Raw genomic sequence first — 19,964 nt, 5'->3', positions numbered from 1 at the left:
ATTTTAAGGTTTTGTAGTTGTCAGGATGGCCGAGTGGTCTAAGGCCCCAGACTCAAGAGTGAGAAGCCTTCCTGGTTGTAGGGGTGTTCTGGTCTCTGATTGGAGGTGATGTTTCAAATCCCTCTTCTGACAGAGATTTTGCCTAAAAAAGTAGCTTTTCATCTACACCGAGAATTTCTCGAAATGGAGAAAGTAAAACACATGAACAGTGATGAATAGTTTCATAGATCTCATAATTTGATAACAGAAAACAAATTAAACGTTAATAATCGTTCGATACAGGTCATCATAAGCCTAGCTTACAATTCACTCACTTACGCAAACTCCTTTAGCAAAATGTTTTTACAATATCTTTCATTAGATTTTAGCATTTTTGGTTTTCTGTTCTTTGTATGTTAAGTTCTTCATGTTTCCATCGGACATATCAAACCTTATGTTACAGATTCGTTCTGGTCTCCGATTGAGGCGAGGGTTCAAATCCCTCTTCTGACAGAGATTTTGCCTAAAAACGTAGCTTTTCACCTACAGCGAGAATTTCTCGAAATGGAGAACGTAAAACACATGAACAGTGATGAATACTTTCATAGATCTCATAATTTGAGAACAGAAAACAAATGAAACGTTAATAATCGTTCGATACAGGTCATCATAAGCCTAGCTTATAATTCACTCACTTACGCAAACTCCTTTAACAAAATGTTTTTACAATATCTTTCATTAGATTTTAGCATTTTTTGGTTTTCTGTTTTTTGTATCTTAAGTTCTGCATGTTTCCATCGGACATATCAAACCTTATGATACAGATTCATGAAAAACATTTGAATTTTTAGGCTTTGTAGTTGTCAAGATGGACGAGTTTTCTAAGGCGCCAGACTCAAGGTGAGAAGCCTTCCTGGTTGTAGAGGTGTTCTGGTCTCCGATTGGAGGCGAGGGTTCAAATCCCTCTTCTGACAGAGATTTTGCCTAAAAACGTAGCTTTTCATCTACACCGAGAATTTCTCGAAATGGAGAAAGTAAAACACAAGAACAGTGATGAATAGTTTCATAGATCTCATAAATTGAGAACAGAAAACAAATGAAACGTTAATAATCGTTCGATACAGGTCATCATAAGCCTAGCTTATAATTCAATCACTTACGCAAACTCCTTTAACAAAATGTTTTTACAATATCTTTCATTAGATTTTAGCATTTTTTGGTTTTCTGTTTTTTGTATCTTAAGATCTGCATGTTTCCATCGGACATATCAAACCTTATGATACAGATTCGTCAAAAACATATGAATTTTTAGGCTTTGTAGTTGTCAGGATGGCCGAGTTTTCTAAGGCGCCAGACTCAAGGTGAGAAGCCTTCCTGGTTGTAGGGGTGTTCTGGTCTCCGATTGGAGGCGAGGGTTCAAATCCCTCTTCTGACAGAGATTTTGCCTAAAAACGTAGCTTTTCATCTACACCGAGAATTTCTCGAAATGGAGAAAGTAAAACACATGAACAGTGATAAATAGTTTCATAGATCTCATAATTTGAGAACAGAAAACAAATGAAACGTTAATAATCGTTCGATACAGGTCATCATAAGCCTATCTTATAATTCACTCACTTACGCAAACTCCTTTAACAAAATGTTTTTACAATATCTTTCATTAGATTTTAGCATTTTTTGGTTTTCTGTTCTTTGTATCTTAAGTTCTGCATGTTTCCATCGGACATATCAAACCTTATGTTACAGATTCGTGAAAAACATTTGAATTTTAAGGTTTCATAGTTGTCAGGATGGCCGAGTGGTCTAAGGCGCCAGACTCAAGGTGAGAAACCTTCCTGGTTGTAGGGGTGTTCTGGTCTCTGAATGGAGGCGAGGGTTCAAATCCCTCTTCTGACAGAGATTTTGCCTAAAAAAGTAGCTTTTCATCTACACCGAGAATTTCTCGAAATGGAGAAAGTAAAACACATGAACAGTGATGAATAGTTTCATAGATCTCATAATTTGAGAACAGAAAACAAATGAAACGGTAATAATCGTTCGATACAGGTAATCATAAGACTAGCTTACAATTCACTCACTTACGCAAACTCCTTTAACAAAATGTTTTTACAATATCTTTCATTAGATTTTAGCATTTTTTGGTTTTCTGTTTTTTGTATCTTAAGTTCTGCATGTTTCCATCGGACATATCAAACCTTATGATACAGATTCATGAAAAACATTTGAATTTTAGGTTTTGTAGTTGTCAGGATGGCCGAGTGGTCTAAGGCGCCAGACTCAAGGTGAGATGCCTTCCTGGTTGTAGGGGTGTTCTGGTCTCCGATTGGAGGCGAGGGTTCAAATCCCTCTTCTGACAGAGATTTTGCCTAAAAAAGTAGCTTTTCATCTACACCGAGAATTTCTCGAAATGGAGAAAGTAAAACACATGAACAGTGATGAATAGTTTCATAGATCTCGTAATTTGAGAACAGAAAACAAATGAAACGTTAATTATCGTTCGATACAGGTCATAATAAGCCTAGCTTACAATTCACTCACTTACGCAAACTCCTTTAACAAAATGTTTTTACAATATCTTTCATTAGATTTTAGCATTTTTTGGTTTTCTGTTTTTTGTATCTTAAGTTCTGCATGTTTCCATCGGACATATCAAACCTTATGATACAGATTCATGAAAAACATTTGAATTTTAAGGTTTTGTAGTTGTCAGGATGGCCGAGTGGTCTAAGGCGCCAGACTCAAGGTGAGAAGCCTTCCTGGTTGTAGGGGTGTTCTGGTCTCCGATTGGAGGCGAGGATTCAAATCCCTCTTCTGAAAGAGATTTTGCCTAAAAAAGTAGCTTTTCATCTACACCGAGAATTTCTCGAAATGGAGAAAGTAAAACACATGAACAGTGATGAATAGTTTCATAGATCTCATAATTTGAGAACAGAAAACAAATTAAACGTTAATAATCGTTCGATACAGGTCATCATAAGCCTAGCTTATAATTCACTCACTTACGCAAACTCCTTTAACAAAATGTTTTTACAATATCTTTCATTAGATTTTAGCATTTTTTGGTTTTCTGTTCTTTGTATCTTAAGTTCTGCATGTTTCCATCGGACATATCAAACCTTATGTTACAGATTCGTGAAAAACATTTGAATTTTAAGGTTTTGTAGTTGTAAGGATGGCCGAGTGGTCTAAGGCGCCAGACTCAAGGTGAGAAGCCTTCCTGGTTGTAGGGGTGTTCTTGTCTCTGAGTGGAGGCGAGGGTTCAAATCCCTCTTCTGACAGAGATTTTGCCTAAAAAAGTAGCTTTTCATCTACACCGAGAATTTCTCGAAATGGAGAAAGTAAAACACATGAACAGTGATGAATAGTTTCATAGATCTCATAATTTGAGAACAGAAAACAAATGAAACGGTAATAATCGTTCGATACAGGTAATCATAAGCCTAGCTTACAATTCACTCACTTACGCAAACTCCTTTAACAAAATGTTTTTACAATATCTTTCATTAGATTTTAGCATTTTTTGGTTTTCTGTTTTTTGTATCTTAAGTTCTGCATGTTTCCATCGGACATATCAAACCTTATGATACAGATTCATGAAAAACATTTGAATTTTAAGGTTTTGTAGTTGTCAGGATGGCCGAGTGGTCTAAGGCCCCAGACTCAAGAGTGAGAAGCCTTCCTGGTTGTAGGGGTGTTCTGGTCTCTGATTGGAGGTGAGGTTCAAATCCCTCTTCTGACAGAGATTTTGCCTAAAAAAGTAGCTTTTCATCTACACCGAGAATTTCTCGAAATGGAGAAAGTAAAACACATGAACTGTGATGAATAGTTTGATAGATCTCATAATTTGATAACAGAAAACAAATTAAACGTTAATAATCATTCGATACAGGTCATCATAAGCCTAGCTTACAATTCACTCACTTACGCAAACTCCTTTAACAAAATGTTTTTACAATATCTTTCATTAGATTTTAGCATTTTTTGATTTTCTGTTCTTTGTATGTTAAGTTCTGCATGTTTCCATCGGACATATCAAACCTTATGTTACAGATTCGTTCTGGTCTCCGATTGGAGGCGAGGGTTCAAATCCCTCTTCTGACAGAGATTTTGCCTAAAAAAGTAGCTTTTCATCTACACCGAGAATTTCTCGAAATGGAGAAAGTAAAAGACATGAACAGTGATGAATAGTTTCATAGATCTCATAATTTGAGAACAGAAAACAAATGAAACGGTAATAATCGTTCGATACAGGTAATCATAAGCCTAGCTTACAATTCACTCACTTACGCAAACTCCTTTAACAAAATGTTTTTACAATATCTTTCATTAGATTTTAGCATTTTTTGGTTTTCTGTTTTTTGTATCTTAAGTTCTGCATGTTTCCATCGGACATATCAAACCTTATGATACAGATTCATGAAAAACATTTGAATTTTAAGGTTTTGTAGTTGTCAGGATGGCCGAGTGGTCTAAGGCCCCAGACTCAAGAGTGAGAAGCCTTCCTGGTTGTAGGGGTGTTCTGGTCTCTGATTGGAGGTGAGTTTCAAATCCCTCTTCTGACAGAGATTTTGCCTAAAAAAGTAGCTTTTCATCTACACCGAGAATTTCTCGAAATGGAGAAAGTAAAACACATGAACAGTGATGAATAGTTTCATAGATCTCATAATTTGATAACAGAAAACAAATTAAACGTTAATAATCGTTCGATACAGGTCATCATAAGCCTAGCTTACAATTCACTCACTTACGCAAACTCCTTTAGCAAAATGTTTTTACAATATCTTTCATTAGATTTTAGCATTTTTTGGTTTTCTGTTCTTTGTATGTTAAGTTCTTCATGTTTCCATCGGACATATCAAACCTTATGTTACAGATTCGTTCTGGTCTCCGATTGGAGGCGAGGGTTCAAATCCCTCTTCTGACAGAGATTTTGCCTAAAAACGTAGCTTTTCACCTACAGCGAGAATTTCTCGAAATGGAGAACGTAAAACACATGAACAGTGATGAATACTTTCATAGATCTCATAATTTGAGAACAGAAAACAAATGAAACGTTAATAATCGTTCGATACAGGTCATCATAAGCCTAGCTTATAATTCACTCACTTACGCAAACTCCTTTAACAAAATGTTTTTACAATATCTTTCATTAGATTTTAGCATTTTTTGGTTTTCTGTTTTTTGTATCTTAAGTTCTGCATGTTTCCATCGGACATATCAAACCTTATGATACAGATTCATGAAAAACATTTGAATTTTTAGGCTTTGTAGTTGTCAAGATGGACGAGTTTTCTAAGGCGCCAGACTCAAGGTGAGAAGCCTTCCTGGTTGTAGAGGTGTTCTGGTCTCCGATTGGAGGCGAGGGTTCAAATCCCTCTTCTGACAGAGATTTTGCCTAAAAACGTAGCTTTTCATCTACACCGAGAATTTCTCGAAATGGAGAAAGTAAAACACATGAACAGTGATAAATAGTTTCATAGATCTCATAATTTGAGAACAGAAAACAAATGAAACGTTAATAATCGTTCGATACAGGTCATCATAAGCCTATCTTATAATTCACTCACTTACGCAAACTCCTTTAACAAATGTTTTTACAATATCTTTCATTAGATTTTAGCATTTTTTGGTTTTCTGTTCTTTGTATCTTAAGTTCTGCATGTTTCCATCGGACATATCAAACCTTATGTTACAGATTCGTGAAAAACATTTGAATTTTAAGGTTTCATAGTTGTCAGGATGGCCGAGTGGTCTAAGGCGCCAGACTCAAGGTGAGAAACCTTCCTGGTTGTAGGGGTGTTCTGGTCTCTGAATGGAGGCGAGGGTTCAAATCCCTCTTCTGACAGAGATTTTGCCTAAAAAAGTAGCTTTTCATCTACACCGAGAATTTCTCGAAATGGAGAAAGTAAAACACATGAACAGTGATGAATAGTTTCATAGATCTCATAATTTGAGAACAGAAAACAAATGAAACGGTAATAATCGTTCGATACAGGTAATCATAAGACTAGCTTACAATTCACTCACTTACGCAAACTCCTTTAACAAAATGTTTTTACAATATCTTTCATTAGATTTTAGCATTTTTTGGTTTTCTGTTTTTGTATCTTAAGTTCTGCATGTTTCCATCGGACATATCAAACCTTATGATACAGATTCATGAAAAACATTTGAATTTTAAGGTTTTGTAGTTGTCAGGATGGCCGAGTGGTCTAAGGCGCCAGACTCAAGGTGAGATGCCTTCCTGGTTGTAGGGGTGTTCTGGTCTCCGATTGGAGGCGAGGGTTCAAATCCCTCTTCTGACAGAGATTTTGCCTAAAAAAGTAGCTTTTCATCTACACCGAGAATTTCTCGAAATGGAGAAAGTAAAACACATGAACAGTGATGAATAGTTTCATAGATCTCGTAATTTGAGAACAGAAAACAAATGAAACGTTAATTATCGTTCGATACAGGTCATAATAAGCCTAGCTTACAATTCACTCACTTACGCAAACTCCTTTAACAAAATGTTTTTACAATATCTTTCATTAGATTTTAGCATTTTTTGGTTTTCTGTTTTTTGTATCTTAAGTTCTGCATGTTTCCATCGGACATATCAAACCTTATGATACAGATTCATGAAAAACATTTGAATTTTAAGGTTTTGTAGTTGTCAGGATGGCCGAGTGGTCTAAGGCCCCAGATTCAAGAGTGAGAAGCCTTCCTGGTTGTAGGGTTGTTCTGGTCTCTGATTGGAGGCGATGTTCAAATCCCTCTTCTGACAGAGATTTTGCCTAAAAAAGTAGCTTTTCATCTACACCGAGAATTTCTCGAAATGGAGAAAGTAAAACACATGAACAGTGATGAATAGTTTCATAGATCTCATAATTTGATAACAGAAAACAAATTAAACGTTAATAATCGTTCGATACAGGTCATCATAAGCCTAGCTTACAATTCACTCACTTACGCAAACTCCTTTAGCAAAATGTTTTTACAATATCTTTCATTAGATTTTAGCATTTTTTGGTTTTCTGTTCTTTGTATGTTAAGTTCTTCATGTTTCCATCGGACATATCAAACCTTATGTTACAGATTCGTTCTGGTCTCCGATTGGAGGCGAGGGTTCAAATCTCTCTTCTGACAGAGATTTTGCCTAAAAACGTAGCTTTTCATCTACACCGAGAATTTCTCGAAATGGAGAACGTAAAACACATGAACAGTGATGAATACTTTCATAGATCTCATAATTTGAGAACAGAAAACAAATGAAACGTTAATAATCGTTCGATACAGGTCATCATAAGCCTAGCTTATAATTCACTCACTTACGCAAACTCCTTTAACAAAATGTTTTTACAATATCTTTCATTAGATTTTAGCATTTTTTGGTTTTCTGTTTTTTGTATCTTAAGTTCTGCATGTTTCCATCGGACATATCAAACCTTATGATACAGATTCGTCAAAAACATATGAATTTTTAGGCTTTGTAGTTGTCAGGATGGCCGAGTTTTCTAAGGCGCCAGACTCAAGGTGAGAAGCCTTCCTGGTTGTAGGGGTGTTCTGGTCTCTGAGTGGAGGCAAGGGTTCAAATCCCTCTTCTGACAGAGATTTTGCCTAAAAAATTAGCTTTTCATCTACTCCGAGAATTTCTCGAAATGGAGAAAGTAAAACACATGAACAGTGATGAATAGTTTCATAGATCTCGTAATTTGAGAACAGAAAACAAATGAAACGTTAATTATCGTTCGATACAGGTCATTATAAGCCTAGCTTACAATTCACTCACTTACGCAAACTCCTTTAACAAAATGTTTTTACAATATCTTTCATTAGATTTTAGCATTTTTTGTTTTTCTGTTTTTTGTATCTTAAGTTCTGCATGTTTCCATCGGACATATCAAACCTTATGATACAGATTCATGAAAAACATTTGAATTTTTAGGCTTTGTAGTTGTCAAGATGGCCGAGTGGTCTAAGTCGCCAGACTCAAGGTGAGAAACCTTCCTGGTTGTAGGGGTGTTCTGGTCTCTGAGTGGAGGCGAGGGTTCAAATCCCTCTTCTGACAGAGATTTTGCCTAAAAAAGTAGCTTTTCATCTACACCGAGAATTTCTCGAAATGGAGAAAGTAAAACACATGAACAGTGATGAATAGTTTCATAGATCTCATAATTTGAGAAAAGAAAACAAATGAAACGGTAATAATCGTTCGATACAGGTAATCATAAGCCTAGCTTACAATTCACTCATTTACGCAAACTCCTTTAACAAAATGTTTTTACAATATCTTTCATTAGATTTTAGCATTTTTTTGTTTTCTGTTCTTTGTATCTTAAGTTCTGCATGTTTTCATCGGACATATCAAACCTTATGTTACAGATTCGTTCTGGTCTCCGATTGGAGGCGAGGGTTCAAATCCCTCTTCTGACAGAGATTTTGCCTAAAAACGTAGCTTTTCATCTACACCGAGAATTTCTCGAAATGGAGAACGTAAAACACATGAACAGTGATGAATACTTTCATAGATCTCATAATTTGAGAACAGAAAACAAATGAAACGTTAATAATCGTTCGATACAGGTCATCATAAGCCTAGCTTATAATTCACTCACTTACGCAAACTCCTTTAACAAAATGTTTTTACAATATCTTTCATTAGATTTTAGCATTTTTTGGTTTTCTGTTTTTTGTATCTTAAGTTCTGCATGTTTCCATCGGACATATCAAACCTTATGATACAGATTCGTCAAAAACATATGAATTTTTAGGCTTTGTAGTTGTCAGGATGGCCGAGTTTTCTAAGGCGCCAGACTCAAGGTGTGAAGCCTTCCTGGTAGTAGGGGTGTTCTGGTCTCCGATTGGAGGCGAGGGTTCAAATCCCTCTTCTGACAGAGATTTTGCCTAAAAACGTAGCTTTTCATCTACACCGAGAATTTCTCGAAATGGAGAAAGTAAAACACATGAACAGTGATGAATAGTTTCATAGATCTCATAATTTGAGAACAGAAAACAAATGAAACGTTAATAATCGTTCGATACAGGTCATCATAAGCCTATCTTATAATTCACTCACTTACGCAAACTCCTTTAAAAAATGTTTTTACAATATCTTTCATTAGATTTTAGCATTTTTTGGTTTTCTGTTCTTTGTATCTTAAGTTCTGCATGTTTCCATCGGACATATCAAACCTTATGTTACAGATTCGTGAAAAACATTTGAATTTTAAGTTTTCGTAGTTGTCAGGATGGCCGAGTGGTCTAAGGCGCCAGACTCAAGGTGAGAAACCTTCCTGGTTGTAGGGGTGTTCTGGTCTCTGAGTGGAGGCGAGGGTTCAAATCCCTCTTCTGACAGAGATTTTGCCTAAAAAATTAGCTTTTCATCTACTCCGAGAATTTCTCGAAATGGAGAAAGTAAAACACATGAACAGTGATGAATAGTTTCATAGATCTCGTAATTTGAGAACAGAAAACAAATGAAACGTTAATTATCGTTCGATACAGGTCATTATAAGCCTAGCTTACAATTCACTCACTTACGCAAACTCCTTTAACAAAATGTTTTTACAATATCTTTCATTAGATTTTAGCATTTTATGGTTTTCTGTTTTTTGTATCTTAAGTTCTGCATGTTTCCATCGGACATATCAAACCTTATAATACAGATTCATGAAAAACATTTGAATTTTTAGGCTTTGTAGTTGTCAAGATGGCCGAGTTTTCTAAGGCGCCAGACTCAAGGTGAGAAGCCTTCCTGGTTGTAGAGGTGTTCTGGTCTCCGATTGGAGGCGAGGGTTCAAATCCCTCTTCTGACAGAGATTTTGCCTAAAAACGTAGCTTTTCATCTACACCGAGAATTTCTCGAAATGGAGAAAGTAAAACACAAGAACAGTGATGAATAGTTTCATAGATCTCATAATTTGAGAACAGAAAACAAATGAAACGTTAATAATCGTTCGACACAGGTCATCATAAGCCTAGCTTATAATTCAATCACTTACGCAAACTACTTTAACAAAATGTTTTTACAATATCTTTCATTAGATTTTAGCATTTTTTGGTTTTCTGTTCTTTGTATCTTAAGTTCTGCATGTTTCCATCGGACATATCAAACCTTATGTTACAGATTCGTGAAAAACATTTGAATTTTAAGGTTTCGTAGTTGTCAGGATGTCCGAGTGGTCTAAGTCGCCAGACTCAAGGTGAGAAACCTTCCTGGTTGTAGGGGTGTTCTGGTCTCTGAGTGGAGGCCAGCGTTCAAATCCCTCTTCTGACAGAGATTTTGCCTAAAAAAGTAGCTTTTCATCTACACCGAGAATTTCTCGAAATGGAGAAAGTAAAACACATGAACAGTGATGAATAGTTTCATAGATCTCATAATTTGAGAAAAGAAAACAAATGAAACGGTAATAATCGTTCGATACAGGTAATCATAAGCCTAGCTTACAATTCACTCATTTACGCAAACTCCTTTAACAAAATGTTTTTACAATATCTTTCATTAGATTTTAGCATTTTTTTGTTTTCTGTTCTTTGTATCTTAAGTTCTGCATGTTTTCATCGGACATATCAAACCTTATGTTACAGATTCGTTCTGGTCTCCGATTGGAGGCGAGGGTTCAAATCCCTCTTCTGACAGAGATTTTGCCTAAAAACGTAGCTTTTCATCTACACCGAGAATTTCTCGAAATGGAGAAAGTAAAACACATGAACAGTGATGAATAGTTTCATAGATCTCGTAATTTGAGAACAGAAAACAAATGAAACGTTAATTATCGTTCGATACAGGTCATTATAAGCCTAGCTTACAATTCACTCACTTACACAAACTCCTTTAACAAAATGTTTTTACAATATCTTTCATTAGATTTTAGCATTTTTTTGTTTTCTGCTCTTTGTATCTTAAGTTCTGCATCTTACCATCTGACATATCAAACCTTATGTTACAGATTCTTTCTGGTCTCCGATTGGAGGCGAGGGTTCAAATCCCTCTTCTGACAGAGATTTTGCCTAAAAACGTAGCTTTTCATCTACACCAAGAATTTCTCGAAATGGAGAATGTAAAACACATGAACAGTGATGAATAGTTTCATAGATCTCATAATTTGAGAACAGAAAACAAATGAAACGTTAATAATCGTTCGATACAGGTCATCATAAGCCTAGCTTATAATTCACTCACTTACGCAAACTCCTTTAAAAAAATGTTTTTACAATATCTTTCATTAGATTTTAGCATTTTTTTGTTTTCTGTTCTTTGTATCTTAAGTTCTGCATGTTTCCATCGGACATATCAAACCTTATGTTACAGATTCGTGAAAAACATGTGAATTTTAAGATTTTGTAGTTGTCAGGATGGCCGAGTGGTCTAAGGCGCCAGACTCAAGGTGAGAAGCCTTCCTGGTTGTAGGGTTGTTCTGGTCTCCGATTGGAGGCGAGGGTTCAAATCCCTCTTCTGACAGAGATTTTGCCTAAAAAAGTAGCTTTTCATCTACACCGAGAATTTCTCGAAATGGAGAATGTAAAACACATGAACAGTGATGAATAGTTTCATAGATCTCATAATTTGAGAACAGAAAACAAATGAAACGTTAATAATCGTTCGATACAGGTCATCATAAGCCTAGCTTATAATTCACTCACTTACGCAAACTCCTTTAACAAAATGTTTTTACAATATCTTTCATTAGATTTTAGCATTTTTTGGTTTTCTGTTCTTTGTATCTTAAGTTCTGCATGTTTCCATCGGACATATCAAACCTTATGTTACAGATTCGTGAAAAACATTTGAATTTTAAGGTTTCGTAGTTGTCAGGATGGCCGAGTGGTCTAAGACGCCAGACTCAAGGTGAGAAACCTTCCTGGTTGTAGGGGTGTTCTGGTCTCTGAGTGGAGGCGAGGGTTCAAATCCCTCTTCTGACAGAGATTTTGCCTAAAAAAGTAGCTTTTCATCTACACCGAGAATTTCTCGAAATGGAGAAAGTAAAACACATGAACAGTGATGAATAGTTTCATAGATCTCATAATTTGAGAAAAGAAAACAAATGAAACGGTAATAATCGTTCGATACAGGTAATCATAAGCCTAGCTTACAATTCACTCATTTACGCAAACTCCTTTAACAAAATGTTTTTACAATATCTTTCATTAGATTTAAGCATTTTTTTTGTTTTCTGTTCTTTGTATCTTAAGTTCTGCATGTTTTCATCGGACATATCAAACCTTATGTTACAGATTCGTTCTGGTCTCCGATTGGAGGCGAGGGTTCAAATCCCTCTTCTGACAGAGATTTTGCCTAAAAACGTAGCTTTTCATCTACACCGAGAATTTCTCGAAATGGAGAAAGTAAAACACATGAACAGTGATGAATAGTTTCATAGATCTCATAATTTGAGAACAGAAAACAAATGAAACGTTAATTATCGTTCGATACAGGTCATTATAAGCCTAGCTTACAATTCACTCACTTACGCAAACTCCTTTAACAAAATGTTTTTACAATATCTTTCATTAGATTTTAGCATTTTTTTGTTTTCTGCTCTTTGTATCTTAAGTTCTGCATGTTTCCATCTGTCATATCAAACCTTATGTTACAGATTCGTTCTGGTCTCCGATTGGAGGCGAGGGTTCAAATCCCTCTTCTGACAGAGATTTTGCCTAAAAAAGTAGCTTTTCATCTACACCAAGAATTTCTCGAAATGGAGAAAGTAAAACACATGAACAGTGATGAATAGTTTCATAGATCTCGTAATTTGAGAACAGAAAACAAATGAAACGTTAATTATCGTTCGATACAGGTCATTATAAGCCTAGCTTACAATTCACTCACTTACGCAAACTCCTTTAACAAAACGTTTTTACAATATCTTTCATTAGATTTTAGCATTTTTTGGTTTTCTGTTCTTTGTATCTTAAGTTCTGCATGTTTCCATCGGACATATCAAACCTTATGATACAGATTCATGAAAAACATTTGAAATTTAAGGTTTTGTAGTTGTCAGGATGGCCGAGTGGTCTAAGGCACCAGACTCAAAGTGAGAATCTTTGTGTTTGTAGGGGTGTTCTGGTCTCCGATTGGAGGCGAGGGTTCAAATCCCTCTTCTGACAGAGATTTTGCCTAAAAAAGTAGCTTTTCGTCTACACCGAGAATTTTTCGAAATAGAGAAAGTAAAACACATGAACAGTGATGAATAGTTTCATAGATCTCATAATTTGAGAACAGAAAACAAATGAAACGTTAATAATCGTTCGATACAGGTCATCATAAGCCTAGCTTATAATTCACTCACTTACGCAAACTCCTTTAAAAAAATGTTTTTACAATATCTTTCATTAGATTTTAGAATTTTTTTGTTTTCTGTTCTTTGTATCTTAAGTTCTGCATGTTTCCATCGGACATAGCAAACCTTATGTTACAGATTCGTTCTGGTCTCCGATTGGAGGCGAGGGTTCAAATCCCTCTTCTGACAGAGATTTTGCCTAAAAACGTAGCTTTTCATCTACACTGAGAATTTCTCGAAATGGAGAATGTAAAACACATGAACAGTGATGAATAGTTTCATAGATCTCATAATTTGAGAACAGAAAACAAATGAAACGTTAATTATCGTTCGACACAGGTCATTATAAGCCTAGCTTACAATTCACTCACTTACGCAAACTCCTTTAACAAAATGTTTTTACAATATCTTTCATTAGATTTTAGCATTTTTTTGTTTTCTGCTCTTTGTATCTTAAGTTCTGCATGTTTCCATCTGACATATCAAACCTTATGTTACAGATTCGTTCTGGTCTCCGATTGGAGGCGAGGGTTCAAATCCCTCTTCTGACAGAGATTTTGCCTAAAAAAGTAGCTTTTCGTCTACACCGAGAATTTTTCGAAATAGAGAAAGTAAAACACATGAACAGTGATGAATAGTTTCATAGATCTCATAATTTGAGAACAGAAAACAAATGAAACGTTAATTATCGTTCGATACAGGTCATTATAAGCCTAGCTTACAATTCACTCACTTAAGCAAACTCCTTTAACAACATGTTTTTACAATATCTTTCATTAGATTTTAGCATTTTTTGGTTTTCTGTTCTTTGTATCTTAAGTTCTGCATGTTTCCATCGGACATATCAAACCTTATGTTACAGATTCGTGAAAAACATTTGAATTTTAAGGTTTCGTAGTTGTCAGGATGGCCGAGTGGTCTAAGACGCCAGACTCACGGTGAGAAACCTTCCTGGTTGTAGGGGTGTTCTGGTCTCTGAGTGGAGGCGAGGGTTCAAATCCCTCTTCTGACAGAGATTTTGCCTAAAAAAGTAGCTTTTCATCTACACCGAGAATTTCTCGAAATGGAGAAAGTAAAACACATGAACAGTGATGAATAGTTTCATAGATCTCATAATTTGAGAAAAGAAAACAAATGAAACGGTAATAATCGTTCGATACAGGTAATCATAAGCCTAGCTTACAATTCACTCATTTACGCAAACTCCTTTAACAAAATGTTTTTACAATATCTTTCATTAGATTTTAGCATTTTTTTGTTTTCTGTTCTTTGTATCTTAAGTTCTGCATGTTTTCATCGGACATATCAAACCTTATGTTACAGATTCGTTCTGGTCTCCGATTGGAGGCGAGGGTTCAAATCCCTCTTCTGACAGAGATTTTGCCTAAAAACGTAGCTTTTCATCTACACCGAGAATTTCTCGAAATGGAGAAAGTAAAACACATGAACAGTGATGAATAGTTTCATAGATCTCATAATTTGAGAACAGAAAACAAATGAAACGTTAATTATCGTTCGATACAGGTCATTATAAGCCTAGCTTACAATTCACTCACTTACGCAAACTCCTTTAACAAAATGTTTTTATAATATCTTTCATTAGATTTTAGCATTTTTTTGTTTTCTGCTCTTTGTATCTTAAGTTCTGCATGTTTCCATCTGACATATCAAACCTTATGTTACAGATTCGTTCTGGTCTCCGATTGGAGGCGAGGGTTCAAATCCCTCTTCTGACAGAGATTTTGCCTAAAAAAGTAGCTTTTCATCTACACCAAGAATTTCTCGAAATGGAGAAAGTAAAACACATGAACAGTGATGAATAGTTTCATAGATCTCATAATTTGAGAACAGAAAACAAATGAAACGTTAATAATCGTTCGATACAGGTCATCATAAGCCTAGCTTATAATTCACTCACTTACGCAAACTCCTTTAAAAAAATGTTTTTACAATATCTTTCATTAGATTTTAGAATTTTTTTGTTTTCTGTTCTTTGTATCTTAAGTTCTGCATGTTTCCATCGGACATAGCAAACCTTATGTTACAGATTCGTTCTGGTCTCCGATTGGAGGCGAGGGTTCAAATCCCTCTTCTGACAGAGATTTTGCCTAAAAAAGTAGCTTTTCATCTACACCGAGAATTTCTCGAAATGGAGAATGTAAAACACATGAACAGTGATGAATAGTTTCATAGATCTCATAATTTGAGAACAGAAAACAAATGAAACGTTAATAATCGTTCGATACAGGTCATCATAAGCCTAGCTTATAATTCACTCACTTACGCAAACTCCTTTAACAAAATGTTTTTACAATATCTTTCATTAGATTTTAGCATTTTTTGGTTTTCTGTTCTTTGTATCTTAAGTTCTGCATGTTTCCATCGGACATATCAAACCTTATGTTACAGATTCGTGAAAAACATTTGAATTTTAAGGTTTTGTAGTTGTCAGGATGGCCGAGTGGTCTAAGGCGCCAGACTCAAGGTGAGAAACCTTCCTGGTTGTAGGGGTGTTCTGGTCTCTGAGTGGAGTCAAGGGTTCAAATCCCTCTTCTGACAGACATTTTGCCTAAAAAAGTAGCTTTTCGTCTACACTGAGAATTTCTCGAAATGGAGAAAGTAAAACACATGAACAGTGATGAATAGTTTCATAGATCTCATAATTTGAGAACAGAAAACAAATGAAACGGTAATAATCGTTCGATACAGGTAATCATAAGCCTAGCTTACAATTCACTCACTTACGCAAACTACTTTAACAAAATGTTTTTACAATATCTTTCATTAGATTTTAGCATTTTTTTGTTTTCTGTTCTTTGTATCTTAAGTTCTGCACGTTTCCATCTGACATATCAAACCTTATGTTACAGATTCGTTCTGGTCTCCGATTGGAGGCGAGGGTTCAAATCCCTCTTCTGACAGAGATTTTGCCTAAAAAAGTAGCTTTTCATCTACACCGAGAATTTCTCGAAATGGAGAAAGTAAAACACATGAACAGTGATGAATAGTTTCATAGATCTCATAATTTGAGAACAGAAAACAAATGAAACGTTAATTATCGTTCGATACAGGTCATTATAAGCCTAGCTTACAATTCACTCACTTACGCAAACTCCTTTAACAAAATGTTTTTACAATATCTTTCATTAGATTTTAGCATTTTTTGATTTTCTGTTCTTTGTATCTTAAGTTCTGCATGTTTCCATCGGACATATCAAACCTTATGTTACAGATTCGTGAAAAACATTTGAATTTTAAGGTTTTGTAGTTGTCAGGATGGCCGAGTGGTCTAAGGCGCCAGACTCAAGAGTGTAGAAGCCTTCCTGGTTGTAGGGGTGTTCTGGTCTCCGATTGGAGGCGAGGGTTCAAATCCCTCTTCTGACAGAGATTTTGCCTAAAAAAGTAGCTTTTCATCTACACCGAGAATTTCTCGAAATGGAGAAAGTAAAACACATGAACAGTGATGAATAGTTTCATAGATCTCAGAATTTGAGAACAGAAAACAAATTAAACGTTAATTATCGTTCGATACAGGTCATTATAAGCCTAGCTTACAATTCACTCACTTACGCAAACTCCTTTAACAAAATGTTTTTACAATATCTTTCATTAGATTTTAGCATTTTTTGATTTTCTGTTCTTTGTATCTTAAGTTCTGCATGTTTCCATCGGACATATCAAACCTTACGTTACAGATTCGTGAAAAACATTTGAATTTTAAGGTTTTGTAGTTGTCAGGATGGCCGAGTGGTCTAAGGCGCCAGACTCAAGAGTGTAGAAGCCTTCCTGGTTGTAGGGGTGTTCTGGTCTCCGATTGGAGGCGAGTGTTCAAATCCCTCTTCTGACAGAGATTTTGCCTAAAAAAGTAGCTTTTCATCTACACCGAGAATTTCTCGAAATGGAGAAAGTAAAACACATGAACAGTGATGAATAGTTTCATAGATCTCAGAATTTGAGAACAGAAAACAAATTAAACGTTAATTATCGTTCGATACAGGTCATTATAAGCCTAGCTTACAATTCACTCACTTACGCAAACTCCTTTAACAAAATGTTTTTACAATATCTTTCATTAGATTTTAGCATTTTTTGGTTTTCTGTTCTTTGTATCTTAAGTTCTGCATGTTTCCATCGGACATATCAAACCTTATATTACAGATTCGTGAAAAACATATGAATTTTAAGGTTTTGTAGTTGTCAGGATGGCTGAGTGGTCTAAGGCGCCATACTCAAGGTGAGAAGCCTTCCTGGTTGTAGGGGTGTTCTGGTCTCCGATTGGAGGCGAGGGTTCAACTCCCTCTTCTGACAGAGATTTTGCCTAAAAAAGTAGCTTTTCATCTACACCGAGAATTTCTCGAAATGGAGAAAGTAAAACACATGAACAGTGATGAATAATTTCATAGATCTCATAATTTGGGAACAGAAAACAAATGAAACGTTAATAATTGTTCGATACAGGTCATCATAAGCCTAGCTTATAATTCACTCACTTACGCAAACTCTTTTAAAAAAATGTTTTTACAATATCTTTCATTAGATTTTAGCATTTTTTGGTTTTCTGTTCTTTGTATCTTATGTTCTGCATGTTTCCATCGGACATAGCAAACCTTATGTTACAGATTCGTGAAAAACATATGAATTTTAAGTTTTTATAGTTGTCAGGATGGCTGAGTGGTCTAAGGCGCCATACTCAAGGTGAGAAGCCTTCCTGGTTGTAGGGGTGTTCTGGTCTCCGATTGGAGGCGAGGGTTCAACTCCCTCTTCTGACAGAGATTTTGCCTAAAAAAGTAGCTTTTCATCTACACCGAGAATTTCTCGAAATGGAGAAAGTAAAACATATGAACAGTGATGAATAATTTCATAGATCTCATAATTTGGGAACAGAAAACAAATGAAACGTTAATAATTGTTCGATACAGGTCATCATAAGCCTAGCTTATAATTCACTCACTTACGCAAACTCCTTTAAAAAAATGTTTTAAAAATATCTTTCATTAGATTTTAGCATTTTTTTGTTTTCTGTTCTTTGTATCTTAAGTTCTGCATGTTTCCATCTGACATATCAAACCTTATGTTACAGATTCGTTCTGGTCTCTGATTGGAGGTGAGGGTTCAAATCCCTCTTCTGACAGAGATTTTGCCTAAAAAAGTAGCTTTTCATCTACACCAAGAATTTCTCGAAATGGAGAAAGTAAAACACATGAACAGTGATGAATAGTTTCATAGATCTCATAATTTGAGAAGAGAAAACAAATGAAACGTTAATAATTGTTCGATACAGGTCATCATAAGCCTAGCTTATAATTCACTCACTTACGCAAACTCCTTTAAAAAAATGATTTTACAATATCTTTCATTAGATTTTAGCATTTTTTTGTTTTCTGTTCTTTGTATCTTAAGTTCTGCATGTTTCCATCTGACATATCAAACCTTATGTTACAGATTCGTTCTGGTCTCCGATTGGAGGCGAGGGTTCAAATCCCTCTTCTGACAGAGATTTTGCCTAAAAAAGTAGCTTTTCATCTACACCGAGAATTTCTCGAAATGGAGAAAGTAAAACACATGAACAGTGATGAATAGTTCCATAGATCTCATAATTTGAGAACAGAAAACAAATGAAACTTTAAGTATCGTTCGATACAGGTCATCATAAGCCTAGCTTATAATTCACTCACTTACGCAAACTCCTTTAAAAAAATGTTTTTACAATATCTTTCATTAGATTTGAGCATTTTTTGGTTTTCTGTTCTTTGTATCTTAAGTTCTGCATGTTTCCATCGGACATATCAAACCTTATATTACAGAATCGTGAAAAACATATGAATTTTAAGGTTTTGTAGTTGTCAGGATGGCTGAGTGGTCTAAGGCGCCAGACTCAAGGTGAGAAGCCTTGATGGTTGTAGGGGTGTTCTGGTCTCCGATTGGAGGCGAGGATTCAACTCCCTCTTCTGACAGAGATTTTGCCTAAAAAAGTAGCTTTTCATCTACACCGAGAATTTCTCGAAATGGAGAAAGTAAAACACATGAACAGTGATGAATAGTTTCATAGATCTCATAATTTGAGAACAGAAAACAAATGAAACGTTAATAATTGTTCGATACAGGTCATCATAAGCCTAGCTTATAATTCACTCACTTACGCAAACTCCTTTAAAAAAATGTTTTTAAAATATCTTTCATTAGATTTTAGCATTTTTTTGTTTTCTGTTCTTTGTATCTTAAGTTCTGCATGTTTCCATCTGACATATCAAACCTTATGTTACAGATTCGTGAAAAACATATGAATTTTAAGGTTTTGTAGTTGTCAGGATGGCCGAGTGGTCTAAGGCGCCAGACTCAAGGTGAGAATCCTTCCTGGTTGTAGGGGTGTTCTGGTCTCTGAGTGGAGACGAGGGTTCAAATCCCTCTTCTGACAGAGATTTTGCCTAAAAAAGTAGCTTTTCATCTACACCGAGAATTTCTCAAAATGGAGAAAGTAAAACACATGAACAGTGATGAATAGTTTCAGAGATCTCATAATTTGAGAAGAGAAAACAAATTAAACGTTAATTATCGTTCGATACAGGTCATTATAAGCCTAGCTTACAATTCACTCACTTACGCAAACTCCTTTAACAAAATGTTTTTACAATATCTTTCATTAGATTTTAGCATTTTTTGATTTTCTGTTCTTTGTATCTTAAGTTCTGCATGTTTCCATCGGACATATCAAACCTTACGTTACAG

At 35.4% G+C, this 19,964-nt stretch overlaps 10 non-coding genes across 10 annotated transcripts; all 10 read left to right on the top strand.

Annotated features, from left to right (window-relative positions):
* Positions 1-1,763: 1,763 nt before the first annotated feature.
* Positions 1,764-1,875, top strand: trnal-caa (transfer RNA leucine (anticodon CAA)). The gene is made up of 2 exons: positions 1,764-1,801; positions 1,830-1,875. It is a non-coding gene; the product is annotated as a tRNA-Leu (tRNA).
* A 348-nt stretch (positions 1,876-2,223) lies between these two features.
* trnal-caa (transfer RNA leucine (anticodon CAA)) lies at positions 2,224-2,335 on the top strand. The gene is made up of 2 exons: positions 2,224-2,261; positions 2,290-2,335. It is a non-coding gene; the product is annotated as a tRNA-Leu (tRNA).
* Positions 2,336-5,712: 3,377 nt separating this feature from the next.
* trnal-caa (transfer RNA leucine (anticodon CAA)) lies at positions 5,713-5,824 on the top strand. Its single transcript has 2 exons — positions 5,713-5,750; positions 5,779-5,824. It is a non-coding gene; the product is annotated as a tRNA-Leu (tRNA).
* Positions 5,825-6,172: 348 nt separating this feature from the next.
* On the top strand, positions 6,173-6,284 carry trnal-caa (transfer RNA leucine (anticodon CAA)). The gene is made up of 2 exons: positions 6,173-6,210; positions 6,239-6,284. It is a non-coding gene; the product is annotated as a tRNA-Leu (tRNA).
* Positions 6,285-9,200: 2,916 nt separating this feature from the next.
* Positions 9,201-9,312, top strand: trnal-caa (transfer RNA leucine (anticodon CAA)). Its single transcript has 2 exons — positions 9,201-9,238; positions 9,267-9,312. It is a non-coding gene; the product is annotated as a tRNA-Leu (tRNA).
* A 1,995-nt stretch (positions 9,313-11,307) lies between these two features.
* Positions 11,308-11,419, top strand: trnal-caa (transfer RNA leucine (anticodon CAA)). Its single transcript has 2 exons — positions 11,308-11,345; positions 11,374-11,419. It is a non-coding gene; the product is annotated as a tRNA-Leu (tRNA).
* A 1,535-nt stretch (positions 11,420-12,954) lies between these two features.
* trnal-caa (transfer RNA leucine (anticodon CAA)) lies at positions 12,955-13,065 on the top strand. The gene is made up of 2 exons: positions 12,955-12,992; positions 13,020-13,065. It is a non-coding gene; the product is annotated as a tRNA-Leu (tRNA).
* A 3,443-nt stretch (positions 13,066-16,508) lies between these two features.
* On the top strand, positions 16,509-16,622 carry trnal-caa (transfer RNA leucine (anticodon CAA)). The gene is made up of 2 exons: positions 16,509-16,546; positions 16,577-16,622. It is a non-coding gene; the product is annotated as a tRNA-Leu (tRNA).
* Positions 16,623-16,971: 349 nt separating this feature from the next.
* On the top strand, positions 16,972-17,085 carry trnal-caa (transfer RNA leucine (anticodon CAA)). The gene is made up of 2 exons: positions 16,972-17,009; positions 17,040-17,085. It is a non-coding gene; the product is annotated as a tRNA-Leu (tRNA).
* A 2,456-nt stretch (positions 17,086-19,541) lies between these two features.
* trnal-caa (transfer RNA leucine (anticodon CAA)) lies at positions 19,542-19,653 on the top strand. The gene is made up of 2 exons: positions 19,542-19,579; positions 19,608-19,653. It is a non-coding gene; the product is annotated as a tRNA-Leu (tRNA).
* Positions 19,654-19,964: the final 311 nt, after the last annotated feature.

This window comes from Salmo trutta, unplaced genomic scaffold (assembly GCF_901001165.1).
Source record: "Salmo trutta unplaced genomic scaffold, fSalTru1.1, whole genome shotgun sequence".
Taxonomy (NCBI): domain Eukaryota; kingdom Metazoa; phylum Chordata; class Actinopteri; order Salmoniformes; family Salmonidae; genus Salmo; species Salmo trutta.
Note: the sequence above shows the minus strand (reverse complement) of the source record. Positions and strands in the feature narration are given on the sequence as shown.